This window comes from Hemibagrus wyckioides, unplaced genomic scaffold (assembly GCF_019097595.1).
Source record: "Hemibagrus wyckioides isolate EC202008001 unplaced genomic scaffold, SWU_Hwy_1.0 Contig3, whole genome shotgun sequence".
Taxonomy (NCBI): domain Eukaryota; kingdom Metazoa; phylum Chordata; class Actinopteri; order Siluriformes; family Bagridae; genus Hemibagrus; species Hemibagrus wyckioides.
Genome location: NW_026690791.1, coordinates 367,560 through 381,815, shown reverse-complemented (window position 1 = coordinate 381,815; position 14,256 = coordinate 367,560). Strand labels below are relative to the sequence as shown.

The window sequence follows — 14,256 nt, the reverse complement described above, 5'->3', positions numbered from 1 at the left end:
TGAGTACAGCTCTAAGTCTACTTTGACAAGACTCTACAGGCTACAGGTGTAACTGCCATCTTCATGTTGCTTCACTGAAGTCCTATGTGGTCTGGGATTTGGTTGGGCCATTTAAGGACATTTAGAAAGTTGTTCCAAAGCCACTCCAGGGTTATCTTGGATATATTCATGTTGTCGTTCTGAAAGGTTAAACCTTGTCTTAAAATCTGAGGCTGTGTCCACTGTGGAGCAAGTTTTCTTTAAGAACCTCTCTGTATTTCGGCTGCATTCATCCTTCCCTTAATTCTGACCCGTCTTTCCCCTCCTGCCACTGAGAAGTACTCCTGCCAACACCATGCTTCACAATAACAGTGGTATTGCCCAAATATTGAGCAGTGCTTATATTCAGCAGCAGTTTTCATTTAGCTATTCCAACATAAAGCTCTTACTGATGGAGAACTTCTGAGATGGCTGTACTTCCAGCAAGTTCTCCCTTTTCTGCAGAGGACTTCTAAAGCTGTTAAAGTTGTCAGTGGGCTTTTGTTTTCTCTCTGATCAAAGCCATTCTAACCTGGTTACTGAGTTTGGCTGGATATCCTGTTGATTCCAAACATTTTTCCACAATGATAGAACCCACTGTGCTCCTTGGAACATTCAAAACCTTAGATATGGTTTATACCTTTACCCTGCTCTATGTCTTGACACAATTTGCTCAGGGTGGTCTATGTATTTTGTAGATAGATGTGTTCATTTCTGAATACCCTGTCTACGTTCATGGTCCAGAACCATATTGGCTTTTGTATGTTAGAGACTGGTAAACTGCAATAGTGTGAATGAGAGTACATTCCTACACACCATAAAGTCTGATCATCTTTATTTGCACTGACCTTCATCAGTGATGCTGCCACTGCTGGAGCCACAACTACTTTTAGAACATGGTTGGGAAGAAGCAGAAGACAGGGTTTCACCAATTAGAGGCTTAGGAGTTGGGGATGGCGATGGAGTCAGGGTAGGGGATGTACTCTTAGATGTGGAGGAATTCTCAGACTGAGGTCTCTTTTTCAGATCAACCTTCTGTGGAGATTGTAGGCTAGTGTTAGGTTAGATTGATGGATGACACTGTAATTATGCGAATACATTTGACTTGAATGACACGTCATTAGCGCGCACGATCCATCGATTGCCGTGGGCGGGCCATTGTTGCGATTAGCGGAGAACGATAAAATTGCGAGAGATTCGATTGGCTCGCTATGGCCGCGGCCATCATTGTCTGTCCATCTTTTCAGCGCAGGGATTGGGGAAGAAAGATGTAACGGGCCGATGTGATTGGGCAAGAAAGATTTCCTGGGTGAGCTGTGATTGGCCGGCTGACCCAGACTATCGTTCTTCAGGTAGCACCACTGGCCCATGGGAGCCTTAGGGGGAGCCTACAAATAAATAAGTGATGACAAATCAGTTATGTAACGTTTTGCGCTGTGAATCGAAATGAACACAACACCAACATGCTGCTGGCTGCAATCAGTGATCGTTTTTGGTTTCCGTTGAGGAAGCGTTCCCGGCCGTTATTAACTGAGCGATTTGGTGAACTCCTTGCCAGCTCTGCGGGCAATCCAATAAAGTCACGTTCCCATACTGGGAGTCAAACCCGGGCCACCTGGGTGAAAACCAGGAATCCTGACCGCTAGACCATATGGGAGGGCTCCCTGGGAGAGTTGAGATCGGCATTTTACTCGACCACCAAGCAGTTTGAGCTCCAGCGCGGTATCGTCCAGAGCTTTGTATGGGAACCTTGCATTGCAGAGCACAAAATCGGCCAGCGCTGACCGAACATCCAGCTACTCAAGCTGGCAATCCAGCGGAACATCAGCCGCTAGACAGAGCGTGAGCTGGTGTTCCTGATGCAGAAAACCAGCGTACCTCCCAGTACAGGACTCTCCGCATTTCAGGGATTGTGGGAGGTGTTACTCTGCCAGCAATTCGGCAGCTGGAGTTTGTGGCACACCTCTGGGCTCTTAAAAGGCAGCCGAGCCAGCCAGGAGTCGAACCTAGAATCTTCTGAGCCGTAGTCAGACGCATTATCCATTGCGCCACTGACCCATGTGAGCTTTAAGGGGAGCGGGGTCCTACCTGTTTATGCTTTTCAAGTGACAAACAGCCAGCGGTCAAAAGCCATGCCTAGCGTTCAACGGTGATGTGGAAAAGCCAATGCCGTGACCCGGATTCGAACCGGGGTTGCTGCGGCCACAACGCAGAGTACTAACCATTATACGATCACGGCATCCCATGCACCTGGGCCGGCTGGTAAAAGGAGCTGCTACATGTTGTGATATGGGTTCTGGCGCCCCTCTGGCCTGTGTATACATAATTTATATTAATGTTTTGTTTGCTGATGTAAACGATTGTGATTATATTTAGTCAGTTAGTTAGTTAGTTATTCTCTAAACTCAGATTCAGTTTCTTCTGTACATATTTGACATAGACTATTTTTTGGTTTGTATAACTGTATATATATAATCAGAAAGAGGACATTCTTTAAAAAAGAGAGATTTGATTTGAAACCTGAACTGCTATCAGGTCCATGCTGAACACCTTCTGACCAATCCAAATCAAGTATAAATTTTAATCTCAATACTGCACATAATTATCAAATAAAAGTCTATCAAGCTGTTATCCAAAAGTCTGAAATAATGTTTCTCTTAAGTGTTTTAATTCAAATCCATATTTTGGTGTGATTTATACACATGGGTTTGTCCATTCTGACTTTTGGACGTTTTATTATGTCCATTTTATGATGAAACAGGAAAAGACTTTGAAAATCATCTGTCATTTTCTGATCATGTTAAATATCAACACAACTAGACTGAAATATACAGGTAAGATATGCAACTAATTGTAACATGAACAGAGCAAGATATAAACTGATATCTACTGGTTTCCTGTCAGGGTTGTGGACTGTTTTCTGGCCACTAGAGACCCCCACTGTCTTTTTGTTGGTGTCCAGTCTCTGTCATTATGTCTAATAGGTGTCTCCTGTGCTTTGTTTAGGTTTGTGTATTTAAGTCACCCTTTTCCTCCACAAATACTTTGCTTAGTGTTTCCTGTACCTTGATTAAGTCTAGGTCAGCCGTGTGCTCTGGTTTATGGCCTTGTCCTTAAAAGACTTTGTGCATCTGGTATAGTTCTTTGTTTTGATTGATTAACAAGTGCTCTTTTTTGACCTGCATTATTATCTAATTAAAGATAAGTAAACATTTCTCCAGAACTGTGATCTGGTTATCTGCATTTGTGTTCAGCCCCCTTTGATTGTGTTCAAGTTTTCTCAGTAGTCCTGCCCTCAGTCGCTGCCATAACCCTATGTTCCTTCATTGGACCAATTTTGATAGATACTGACTACTGCAGACTGGGAACACGCCACAAGAGCTGCAGTTTTGGAGATGCTCAGATCCAGTCGTATAGCCATCACAATTTGGCCCTTCTCCATATGCTCGCCAATTTTTTCTGCATCTAACACATCAGCTTTGAGGACAAAATTGTTTACTTGCTGTCTAATCCCACCCCCTAACAGGTGCCATGATGGTGTACAGAGGGGATGGACTCCTCACAGGGGGTGGGACTAGGTGATTCCCCTCACTCTCACTCATACTGACTTATATAATAGATATATAAATAAAAAAGGTCTGTCTCTAAATATCTGAGCTTTTCTTTCTTATTAATTCTTATTTTTACACATACACACTGTTTGCACAGTAAAGTGTGTGTATATACACACACATACACTACCGGTCAAAAGTTTTAGAACACCCCAATTTTTCCAGTTATTTATTGCAATTCAAGTCGTTCAAGTCCAATGAATAGCTTGAAATGGTACAAAGGTAAGTGGTGAACTGCCAGAGATTAAAAAAAAGGTAAGGTTACCCAAAACTGAAAAATAATGTACATTTCAGAATTATACAAAAAGGCCTTTTTCAGGGAACACAAAATGGGTTAACAATTTAAAGCTGTTCTGCAGCAATGGAGGTTGATCAAGCCTTGAAAGCTGGTGCTACTAATTCCTCCAGGTGTTCCAGCTTTTCTGGATTACTTACAACCCCCTCTGTCTGCATAAAAGCAGTGTTGGAACACACTGTGGTACCATACCCTCGTGAGCATCAGTTGAACAGTATTGTACTGCAGAAAGTAGCGTGTTGCTACAAAAATGGCGAGAAAAAGGCAATTAACAACGGAAGAGAGACAGACCATCATAACACTTAAAAATGTAGGTCTTTCCTACAGAGAAATTGCAAAGAAAGTCAAGGTGTCAGTGAGTACAGTTTCCTTCACCATCAAAAGGCACTCAGAAACTGGGGCAAACTCTGACAGGAAGAGGTCTGGCAGACCCAAAGCCACAACTGAATCAGAGGACAAATTTCTGAGAGTGAACAGCTTGTGTGATAGGCAGCTCACAGGACAACAGCTTCAAGCACAGCTTGATAGTGGTCGTAGTAAGCAAGTCTCAGTTTCAACTGTGAAGAGAAGACTTTGAGCTGCAGGTTTGACAGGACGAGTTGCAGCAAGAAAGCCATTACTAAGACGTCAGAATAAGACAAAGAGGCTTGCCTGGGCCATGAAACACCGCCATTGGACTACTGAAGACTGGAAGAAGGTATTATGGACTGATGAATCAAAAACTGAAATCTTCAGTTCATCACGCAGGATCTTTGTACACCGTCGAGTAGGCGAAAGGATGGTTCCACAGTGTGTGGCATCAACTGTCAAACATGGAGGAGGAAGTGTGATGGTCTGGGGCTGTTTTGCTGGATCCAGGGTCGGTGACTTGTACAGAGTGAGAGGCACCCTGAACCAAAACGGCTACCACAGCATTCTGCAGCGCCATGCAATACCCTCTGGTATGCACCTAGTTGGTCAGGGGTTCATCCTACAGCAAGATAATGACCCAAAACATAAGTCCAAGCTATGCCAGAACTACCTCAGGAAAAAAGAACAAGATGGTAAGCTTGAAAACATGGAGTGGCCAGCACAGTCTCCAGACTTAAACCCCATGGAGCTGGTTTGGGATGAACTGGACAGAAGAGTGAAAGCAAAGCAACCAAGTGCCACACATTTATGGAAACTTCTGCAACAGATTTGGGAAGAACTTTCTGAAGAATATTTGATTTCTATTGTAGAAAGAATGCCACGAGTGTGTTCAGCTGTTATATCTGCCAAAGGTGGCTACTTCGATGAGTCAAAAGTTTAGAATACATTTTGGTCTAGAAATTGATTCCATGATTTCTTTTTTAACTCCAGTTGCTTATTTGTACTATGCTTTCATTTCAGAGTGCAATGAGACATTAAACTGAATAATTTTCAATAAAAAACTGGAAAAATTGGGGTGTTCTAAAACTTTTGAACAGTGGTGTATACACATGCATAAACTTTTAAGCCATTACATTATGACCACCTGTCTAATATTGTTAGTCCTCCTTTTGCTGCCAAAAGAGCCCTGCAGCCCTGACCCATAGAGGTGTGGTCTTCACTAGATCTCTGAATGAATATATACATACACTATATTGCCAAAAGTATTCGCTCACCTGCCTTGACTCGCATAAGAAATTAAGTGACATCCCATTCCTAATCCATAGGGTTCAATATGACGTCGGTCCACCCTTTGCAGCTATAACAGCTTCAACTCTTCTGGGAAGGCTGTCCACAAGGTTTAGGAGTGTGTTTATGGGAATTTTTGACCATTCTTCCAGAAGCGCATTTGTGAGGTCACACACTGATGTTGGACGAGAAGGCCTGGCTCTCAGTCTCCACTCTAATTCATCCCAAAGGTGTTCTATCGGGTTGAGGTCAGGACTCTGTGCAGGCCAGTCAAGTTCCTCCACACCAGACTCCAGTCATCCATGTCTTTATGGACCTTGCTTTGTGCACTGGTGCACAGTCATGTTGGAAGAGGAAGGGGCTAGCTCCAAACTGTTCCCATAAAGTTGGGAGCATGGAATTGTCCAAAATGTCTTGGTATGCTGAAGCATTCAGAGTTCCTTTCACTGGAACTAAGGGGCCAAGCCCAGCTCCTGAAAAACAACCCCACACCATAATCCCCCCTCCACCAAACTTTACACTTGGCACAATGCAGTCAGACAAGTACCGTTCTCCTGGCAACCGCCAAACCCAGACTCGTCCATCAGATTGCCAGATGGAGAAGTGCGATTGGTCACTCCAGAGAACGCGTCTCCACTGCTCTAGAGTCCAGTGGCAGCGTGCTTTACACCACTGCATCCGACGCTTTGCATTGCACTTGGTGATGTATGGCTTGGATGCAGCTGCTCGGCCATGGAAACCCATTCCATGAAGCTCTCTGCGCACTGTTCTTGAGCTAATCTGAAGGCCACATGAAGTTTGGAGGTCTGTAGTGATTGACACTGCAAAAAGTTGGCAACCTCTTCACACTATGCGCCTCAGCATCCGCTGACCCCGCTCCGTCAGTTTACGTGGCCTACCACTTCGTGGCTGAGTTGCTGTCGTTCCCAAACACTTCCACGTTCTTATAATACAGCTGACAGTTGACTGTGGAATATTTAGGAGCGAGGAAATTTCACGACTGGATTTGTTGCACAGGTGGCATCCTATCACAGTTCCACGCTGGAATTCACTGAGCTCCTGAGAGCGACCCATTCTTTCACAAATGTTTGTAAAAACAGTCTGCATGCCTAGGTGCTTGATTTTATACACCTGTGGCCATGGAAGTGATTGGAACACCTGATTCTGATTATTTGGATGGGTGAGCGAATACTTTTGGCAATATAGTGTATATAAAAATAAATAAATAAATTTCATTCAGAGATCTAGTGAAGACCACACCTCTATGGGTCAGGGCTGCAGGGCTATTTTGGCAGCAAAAGGAGGACTAACAATATTAGGCAGCTGGTCATAATGTTATGGCTTAAAAGTTTATGCATATATATACACTACTGGTCAAAAGTTTTAGAACACTCCAATTTTTCCATTTTTTTATTGAAAATTATTCAGTTTAATGTCTCATTGCACTCTGAAATGAAAGCATAGTACAAATAAGCAACTGGAGTTAAAAAAGAAATCATGGAATCAATTTCTAGACCAAAATGTATTCTAAACTTTTGACTTATCGAAGTAGCCACCTTTGGCAGATATAACAGCTGAACACACTCGTGGCATTCTTTCTACAATAGAAATCAAATATTCTTCAGAAAGTTCTTCCCAAATCTGTTGCAGAAGTTTCCATAAATGTGTGGCACTTGTAGCTTTGCTTTCACTCTTCTGTCCAGTTCATCCCAAACCAGCTCCATGGGGTTTAAGTCTGGAGACTGTGCTGGCCACTCCATGTTTTCAAGCTTACCATCTTGTTCTTTTTTCCTCAGGTAGTTCTGGCATAGCTTGGACTTATGTTTTGGGTCATTATCTTACTGTAGGATGAACCCCTGACCAACTAGATGCATACCAGAGGGTATTGCATGGCGCTGCAGAATACTGTGGTAGCCGTTTTGGTTCAGGGTCCCTCTCACTCTGTACAAGTCACCAACCTGAGAGTGAGGGGAATCAATTAGTCCCACCCCCTGTGAGGAGTCCATCCCCTCTCAGGACCCCATCCCCTGTGAGGAGTCCATCCCCTCTCAGGACCCCATCCCCTGTGAGGAGGCCACCACTTTCAGGGAGTCCACAGCCTTCAACAGTTCCTTTGCCCCAGCCTTATTTCAATATGGACATCCACAGCATTGTGGCTGGTATGTACTATGCTCCTGCCACAATGATAACTCCTGTCCCACGCCAGGGCATAAGGAGGAGGCAGGACGAAGAGGATGGCAATCAAGAAGCCCCTCTGAGTAGACGGCATCCTGTGGATCCTGATGGGGAGGTGGAGTTCATCAGGACACCTGTCCTAGTCCCCACTTGGGTAGTTAGTATTTTTGTGAACGAGATGTAACTTTAAAAAGCTCAGTCTTCACCTCATGTTCATCACCTCGTATTCATGATGTAAGGTATGTATCTGTGGTAAGTATGTGTGGTAAGTATTTCACCCCTAGATTTCAGCATTAGTCTCATCTCTATCATAATCTATAAATGTAAACATTTTAATGATTGTAGAATTGTAGAAAATGTCTGCTGGTTTTTACATTTAGTTTTTGTTAAATGTATAGGATCTTTAGATTATTAATGTTGTTTTTTTATTTCCTGTGTATTAGTCTAATTTACATTAATAATATAATTATATTAATATAATTTGCATTGTTGTTGATTTATGCATTTCTGTAAATATTTATATATTACATTTTTAAGATTAAGATTTTTTTCAATAAGTTATAAAAATGTAGTGTACCCCCACCCCCCGAATTATGACTATATAGATATTATAGACTGTTTTTAGTAGACGATAATCAGAAAGAGGACATTCTTAAAAAAGGGAGATTTGATTTGAAACCTGAACTGCTATCAGGTCCATGCTGAACACCTTCTGACCAATCCAAATCAAGTATAAATTTTAATCTCAATACTGCACATAATTATCAAATAAAAGTCTATCAAGCTGTTATCCAAAAGTCTGAAATAATGTTTCTCTTAAGTGTTTTAATTCAAATCCATATTTTGTTGTAATTTATACACATTGATTTGTCCATTCTGACTCTTGGACGCTTTATTATGTCCATTTTATGATGAAACAGGAAAAGACTTTGAAAATCATCTGTCATTTTCTGATCATGATAAATATCAACACAACTAGACTGAAATATACAGGTAAGATATGCAACTAATTGTAACATGAACAGAGCAAGATATAAACTGATATCTACTGGTTTCCTGTCAGGGTTGTGGACTGTTTTCTGGCCACTAGAGACCCCCACTGCCTTTTTGTTGGTGTCCAGTCTGTCATTATGTCTAATAGGTGTCTCCTGTGCTTTGTTTAGGTTTGTGTATTTAATTGAACTGTGCACTTTTTTTCGGCAGATGCAGCCGTGTCAAATGGCCAGTCCCGTGGAAGTTTAGGACAGAAATGCTGGTGTCATGAGTGGTAACGGATTTTTTATTATCATTATTAAAAATATTTCATTGGTAAAATATAAATTTATTATGTATAGGGCTGAACTTTTTCTGATTCGGGACAGGGCCTGAGGCGTTATTACTTACATGTTGGGACTGTTTTTTTTTCCAGCTGAGTATGAAGGTCATCTTCTGCAGAAAAGAGAGTGCAAACTGGTAATGAATCAAATAAAGTTTTGCTAGAATAGCAGACATCTGGCTGGTTTTATCACGGTCATGTTCTGTGCTCATGAATCAAGCATTTATCCTAATTCCTTACAGATTATAAACACGGACCCTAATGACTGCAATCGAGACATGATGGCCGAGCTCTATGGAGTTAAAATGTCATCTTTACTGACGACACCTCCTAAAAGGCCTGAATGCAGCATCACTGTGAGGGATCCTGTACCTCCAAAAAACACACCCACAAAGGAGGCGGAGCTGAACACTGCCCCTGCTTCAGAGCTGAATACTGAGCTGGACAATTTCAGTGTACTACAAAAATACTACTACACAGAAGAAAAGAAACAAATCCAGCTGCTTTAGTGGTGTTGTCTGTAATATTACTTTATTTCTGTTTTGATACATTATGATGAACATTACATTGATCCTGTGTGTGTTTTCCTTCAGACTCGATCCCAGAAAAAGCCCAGGGAACTGGTCAGATTCTTCATTCCCCTGACGGAAGAGGAGAAAGAGGAGGCAAAGAAAGCCAACATCGCTTTTGGTGATTTCGTCTGACCACCAGACGCTTACAGGGGGTGACATTGTGGAGACTCCTGCCCCTCTACAAACCACACCCCCAATGGAGACTGAGCCAAAGAACACTCCTGAGCCTGCTCCTGTTGAGGTCCAGCCTTCAGAGCCTCATCCCTCTGCCTCTCCTAGTAACCCAAAAGAGAGGAAGAAGTACAATCGGGAATTCCTGCTGCGTTTACGCTTCGTCAGTGCCAGCATGCACAGACCCGAGGGTTTTCCGGACATCCCCGGCGTCGTTCTGGACAAGGTAAACATGACAGTTAGTGACATGACGCTCTATAGGAGCACAGTGCTTTACTCAGAATGAAGCGTCAGGCTAATGTATCACTTTTTATTGCCCTGGAGCAGGTCGAGGACCTGTAAGTCTCACAAAGGGAACTTTAAAACACCAGATAGCTTTATTAATTGCAACATTAAAGTCTTGAGTATCTGAGGGTTGATCAGTCTTTTATTTGGTGCATTAATTCAAGTCACAGCCTTTCAGTTTTAAATAAACATTTCAATTGTTTTTGTCATCTCTAAGCTGTGTGAGCTTAAAAAGCCAAACAAGATCACCACCAGCGTGTCTCTGAATGATGACATGCAACTGGACAAGGCTGAGAAAGCCTGGAAGCCGGCGATGGAAAAAGTCCCACAGCGACGAAGATGACCAGGAAATGGTCAAGACCCAGGAGCTCGTCCAGAAAGTGCGCAGTATCTTGAATAAACTGATGTTACAGATGTTCCAGCAGCTCATGAAACAACAGAGGAGAGACTTAAAGGAGTCGTGGACCTCATCTTCGAAAAAGCCATTTCTGAACCCAACTTCCGTCACTTATGCCAACATGTGCCACTGCCTTGTGGGGGTGAGTCGCCACACCCAGCCTCTCGGTCCACATTTATCGGTCATGTCAAAACCTACACTTTATTCTATATATACACAAGAGCTGTTCATCTATCTATACATACACAACAGCATTTGGCTCCCAGACAGTGTGGTGTAAATATATCATGGCCTTTTTTCTTGTCAAATAAGGATGTGGAGACACACTGGTGGATCAGAGAAATATAATATCTGCATTGTATTATTTATTTATGTGATCTGAGTTGAAGTAGTATTATAACAAGTGATTAATTATAGAGACATTATTTGAAATAATTATTCATCTGTTACTTGTGAATCAAGCATGTGACTTAAATACACAAACCTAAACAAAGCACAGGAGACACCTATTAGACATAATGACAGAGACTGGACACCAACAAAAAGGCAGTGGGGGTCTCTAGTGGCCAGTAAACAGTCCACAACCCTGACAGGAAACCAGTAGATATCAGTTTATATCTTGCTCTGTTCATGTTACAATTAGTTGCATATCTTACCTGTATATTTCAGTCTAGTTGTGTTGATATTTATCATGATCAGAAAATGACAGATGATTTTCAAAGTCTTTTCCTGTTTCATCATAAAATGGACATAATAAAGCGTCCAAGAGTCAGGATGGACAAATCAATGTGTATAAATCACACCAAAATACACAACTACATCATTTTCAAGCCCAGTAACTGAAAGTATTTTGCACAAGGAAACAGTCTATCATCATTCTGAAGTCACCTGGTTGTTAACTGCTGCCAGACGCATCACAATCTTCTTCCCCATAACGAACAAGAAGTTCTGATTGTGGATGCAGGTAAGATGAATCTGAATATAAGACAGCACATAATATAAGCTAAAGCAGAGTGAACTTCCCCTGAGCAAAAACAGCAGCTAAACAAAGGTTTTACTCACAGCGAACGCCTCACGGAGAGCATGCAGCTTCAGGCCGATATCAGTTACCCCTCTCTCTGTAAGATGGTCCCTAAGAAACAAAAGATTTACATGCTTAGTGTATTAAACATACATTACTCCTTTATACCATTAAACTGTGAAGAGAAGCGTACCAAGTAAAGGGCACCTCCATCTCCTCTTGGCTAAGGCTCTCCTCACTCTCCTGCAAGACACATTAGCAATAAATCATTAAAACTCACACAGTAAATGTTACAGCCTCCCATTCAGGGGAATAGCAGCATCTGTAGATACACATCAGGTCTGAAACACAGAATTACCTCAGAGTCGTACTGTTCCTCTGAATCACTGTGGGGAGAGTCAACCTGCTCCTGCTCCCAGGTGGAGGTGTTCACCTGACCATCTTTAGCCACATGCAGGAACGTGCAGGACACCTTTTTAAAGGTTTGCTGTTAAATTAAAAAATATATAAAAATGAACACTGCAGACCCATATGTGTACAAAATTCCAAGAGTTACTATCTACAATAAAGACTTCATGACATTGCAATAAATTTACCACATAATCCTCAAGTGGCTCCATGATGGTTTCCACCCGGTTACAGGAAAGGAGCTCTGTAACCTTCCCATATTCAGCCTTAAGAGAACAATTTGAAGTGAACACAATTAGTCACTGCAACTAACAAAAGTTTTGTGACGCCACAACAGATAATCCCTCACCTGTATGACAGTGAAATGGTCCTCGATGGTGGTCTGATAAGGGAATCCCTGCAAATGACAATTAGCTGAAACTCAAGATCTACTTCTCAAAAGTGTTCATCTAATAATCATTAATATCAATTCTCTTCATCAGAGTAACAAAGATGGTGATTACCAGCTGGTCGAAGTAGCGCGTCTTGGTGGTTTTAAACCAGCAAAAACCACTCTCAGGACCCCTTATCATCCCGAGGAAGTATCCCTTAACGTCCACTGCCTAGAAATAGAGAAACCAAACTAAACATTAGAACTTGTAAAGAAGGATGTGTGTGTGTTTGTATCTCAGCTGCAGCACTGTACAATACCCCAGACAGGAAGGTAAAGGTGCGTGCAGAGAGGAACTGGATATTTCGGCAGGCGCTGATCAGCTCACCAGCATCGAGCGTCTGTGAAATGAAGAGCATGATGAACATAACTGCTTCCTATCACAGCCATTTTATAATAACACAAGTAACATTCTCTCACTTTCTTTACAGTCAAAACAACCCTGTGAAATACAGTGATCAGCTTTAGTAAATAAAGGAAAGGTTTGGTTACCAGAAGGACGGGTGAAGACTCCTGGACATGTTCGTTTGGCAACAGCTGTAGGTTTGGCGCAACGACCTTAAAACACACAAACACAATTAGTAACTGCAATTAACACAATTTAGTGATGACACAATGAACAAGCCCTTACCTGAATGCCAGGGAAACTGTCCTCACAGTTGTTATGAAAAGGGAATCCCTGGAAACGACAATTAGATGAAACTCAAGATCTACAACCACATTTCATTTAAGTTCTCTTTTAATAATCGTTAAAGTGGAATCTCTTCATGAGAGTAATAAATAGCGTGATTACCTCGAGAGTCCAGCAGTGTGCGGTTTCAAGCCAGCAGAGCTGACTCTCTGGACCCCTTAACAACCTGAGGATGTCTCTCCTAAGGTCCACTTGCTAGAAATAAGAACCAAACTAAACATTAGAACTTGTAAAGAAGGATGTGTGTGTGTTTGTATCTCAGCTGCAGCACTGTACAATACCCCAGACTGGGAGTTGGAGGAGTCTGCAGTGTTGTACTCAACATTACAGCAGGTGCTGTTCAGCTCACCAGCACTGAGGGGCTGTGAAAAGTAGAAGATGAGGATCATCAGTGTTTTTTATCATAGCAGTTTCACACTAACACTTTCAAACATTCTGTCACTTGGAAAATCCAGAGATCAGATTTAGTAAATAAATGACAGGTTTGGTTACCAGAACAACAGCTGAAGATGTGGAGTGAGTTTCTGTGGGTAGCTGCGGCAGGATTGGCTCAACAACCTTAAGACACACACACACACACACTTAGACAAAAGCAGCCTACACGTTTCAAATGTAGTTAAAATATTTTACTGACACATACCTGGAGGACTGAGGGAGTATCTGACGATTCTCCCAGCAAATCCACAGCTTCTGCAATAAATTAGTTTCATGTAAGTTTAATTACAACTAACATTTTCTGTTAAATGTAAAACATTAAAATGGCCAAATTTATAAGGTAGTAGAGAGAGAGAGAGAGACCTTGTAAATTTTTCTCTCCTTTCTTTCTAATGCTTAAAAGTTAATAAACCTGTGAGTTAGTTAGCTATTTAATTTGTGAAGAAACAGACTAATTGTAGCATTAGTAGCTTGTGTAAATTCACTGTACATGTGACTGATTAAACTCTCTAAATCCTCAAGTCCAGGCATCCTGATGAACTCCATCTCCCCATCAGGATCCACACGCTGCCGTCTACTCAGAGGGGCTTCTTGATTGCCATCCTCTTCGTCCCACCTCCTCCTTATGCCCTGGCGTGGGACAGGAGTTATCATTGTGGCAGGAGCATAGTACATACCAGACACAATGTTGTGGATGTCGATATTGAAATAAGGCTGGGGCAAAGGAACTGTTGAAGGCTGTGGACTCCCTGAAGGTGGTGGCCTCCTCAAAGGGGATGGGGTCCGGAGAGGGG

The 14,256-nt window shown here is 42.2% G+C and overlaps 1 long non-coding RNA gene and 2 other non-coding genes across 3 annotated transcripts; all 3 read right to left on the bottom strand.

Moving 5' to 3' along the window:
* Window positions 1–1,603: 1,603 nt before the first annotated feature.
* Window positions 1,604–1,675, bottom strand: trnae-uuc (transfer RNA glutamic acid (anticodon UUC)). Its single transcript has one exon. It is a non-coding gene; the product is annotated as a tRNA-Glu (tRNA).
* A 510-nt stretch (window positions 1,676–2,185) lies between these two features.
* On the bottom strand, window positions 2,186–2,257 carry trnah-gug (transfer RNA histidin (anticodon GUG)). The gene has a single exon. It is a non-coding gene; the product is annotated as a tRNA-His (tRNA).
* Window positions 2,258–12,595: 10,338 nt separating this feature from the next.
* On the bottom strand, window positions 12,596–13,223 carry LOC131350255 (uncharacterized). The gene is made up of 4 exons (XR_009204162.1): window positions 13,130–13,223; window positions 12,968–13,015; window positions 12,829–12,894; window positions 12,596–12,677 (listed from the first exon to the last, which is right to left on the bottom strand). It is a non-coding gene; the product is annotated as an uncharacterized LOC131350255 (long non-coding RNA).
* Window positions 13,224–14,256: the final 1,033 nt, after the last annotated feature.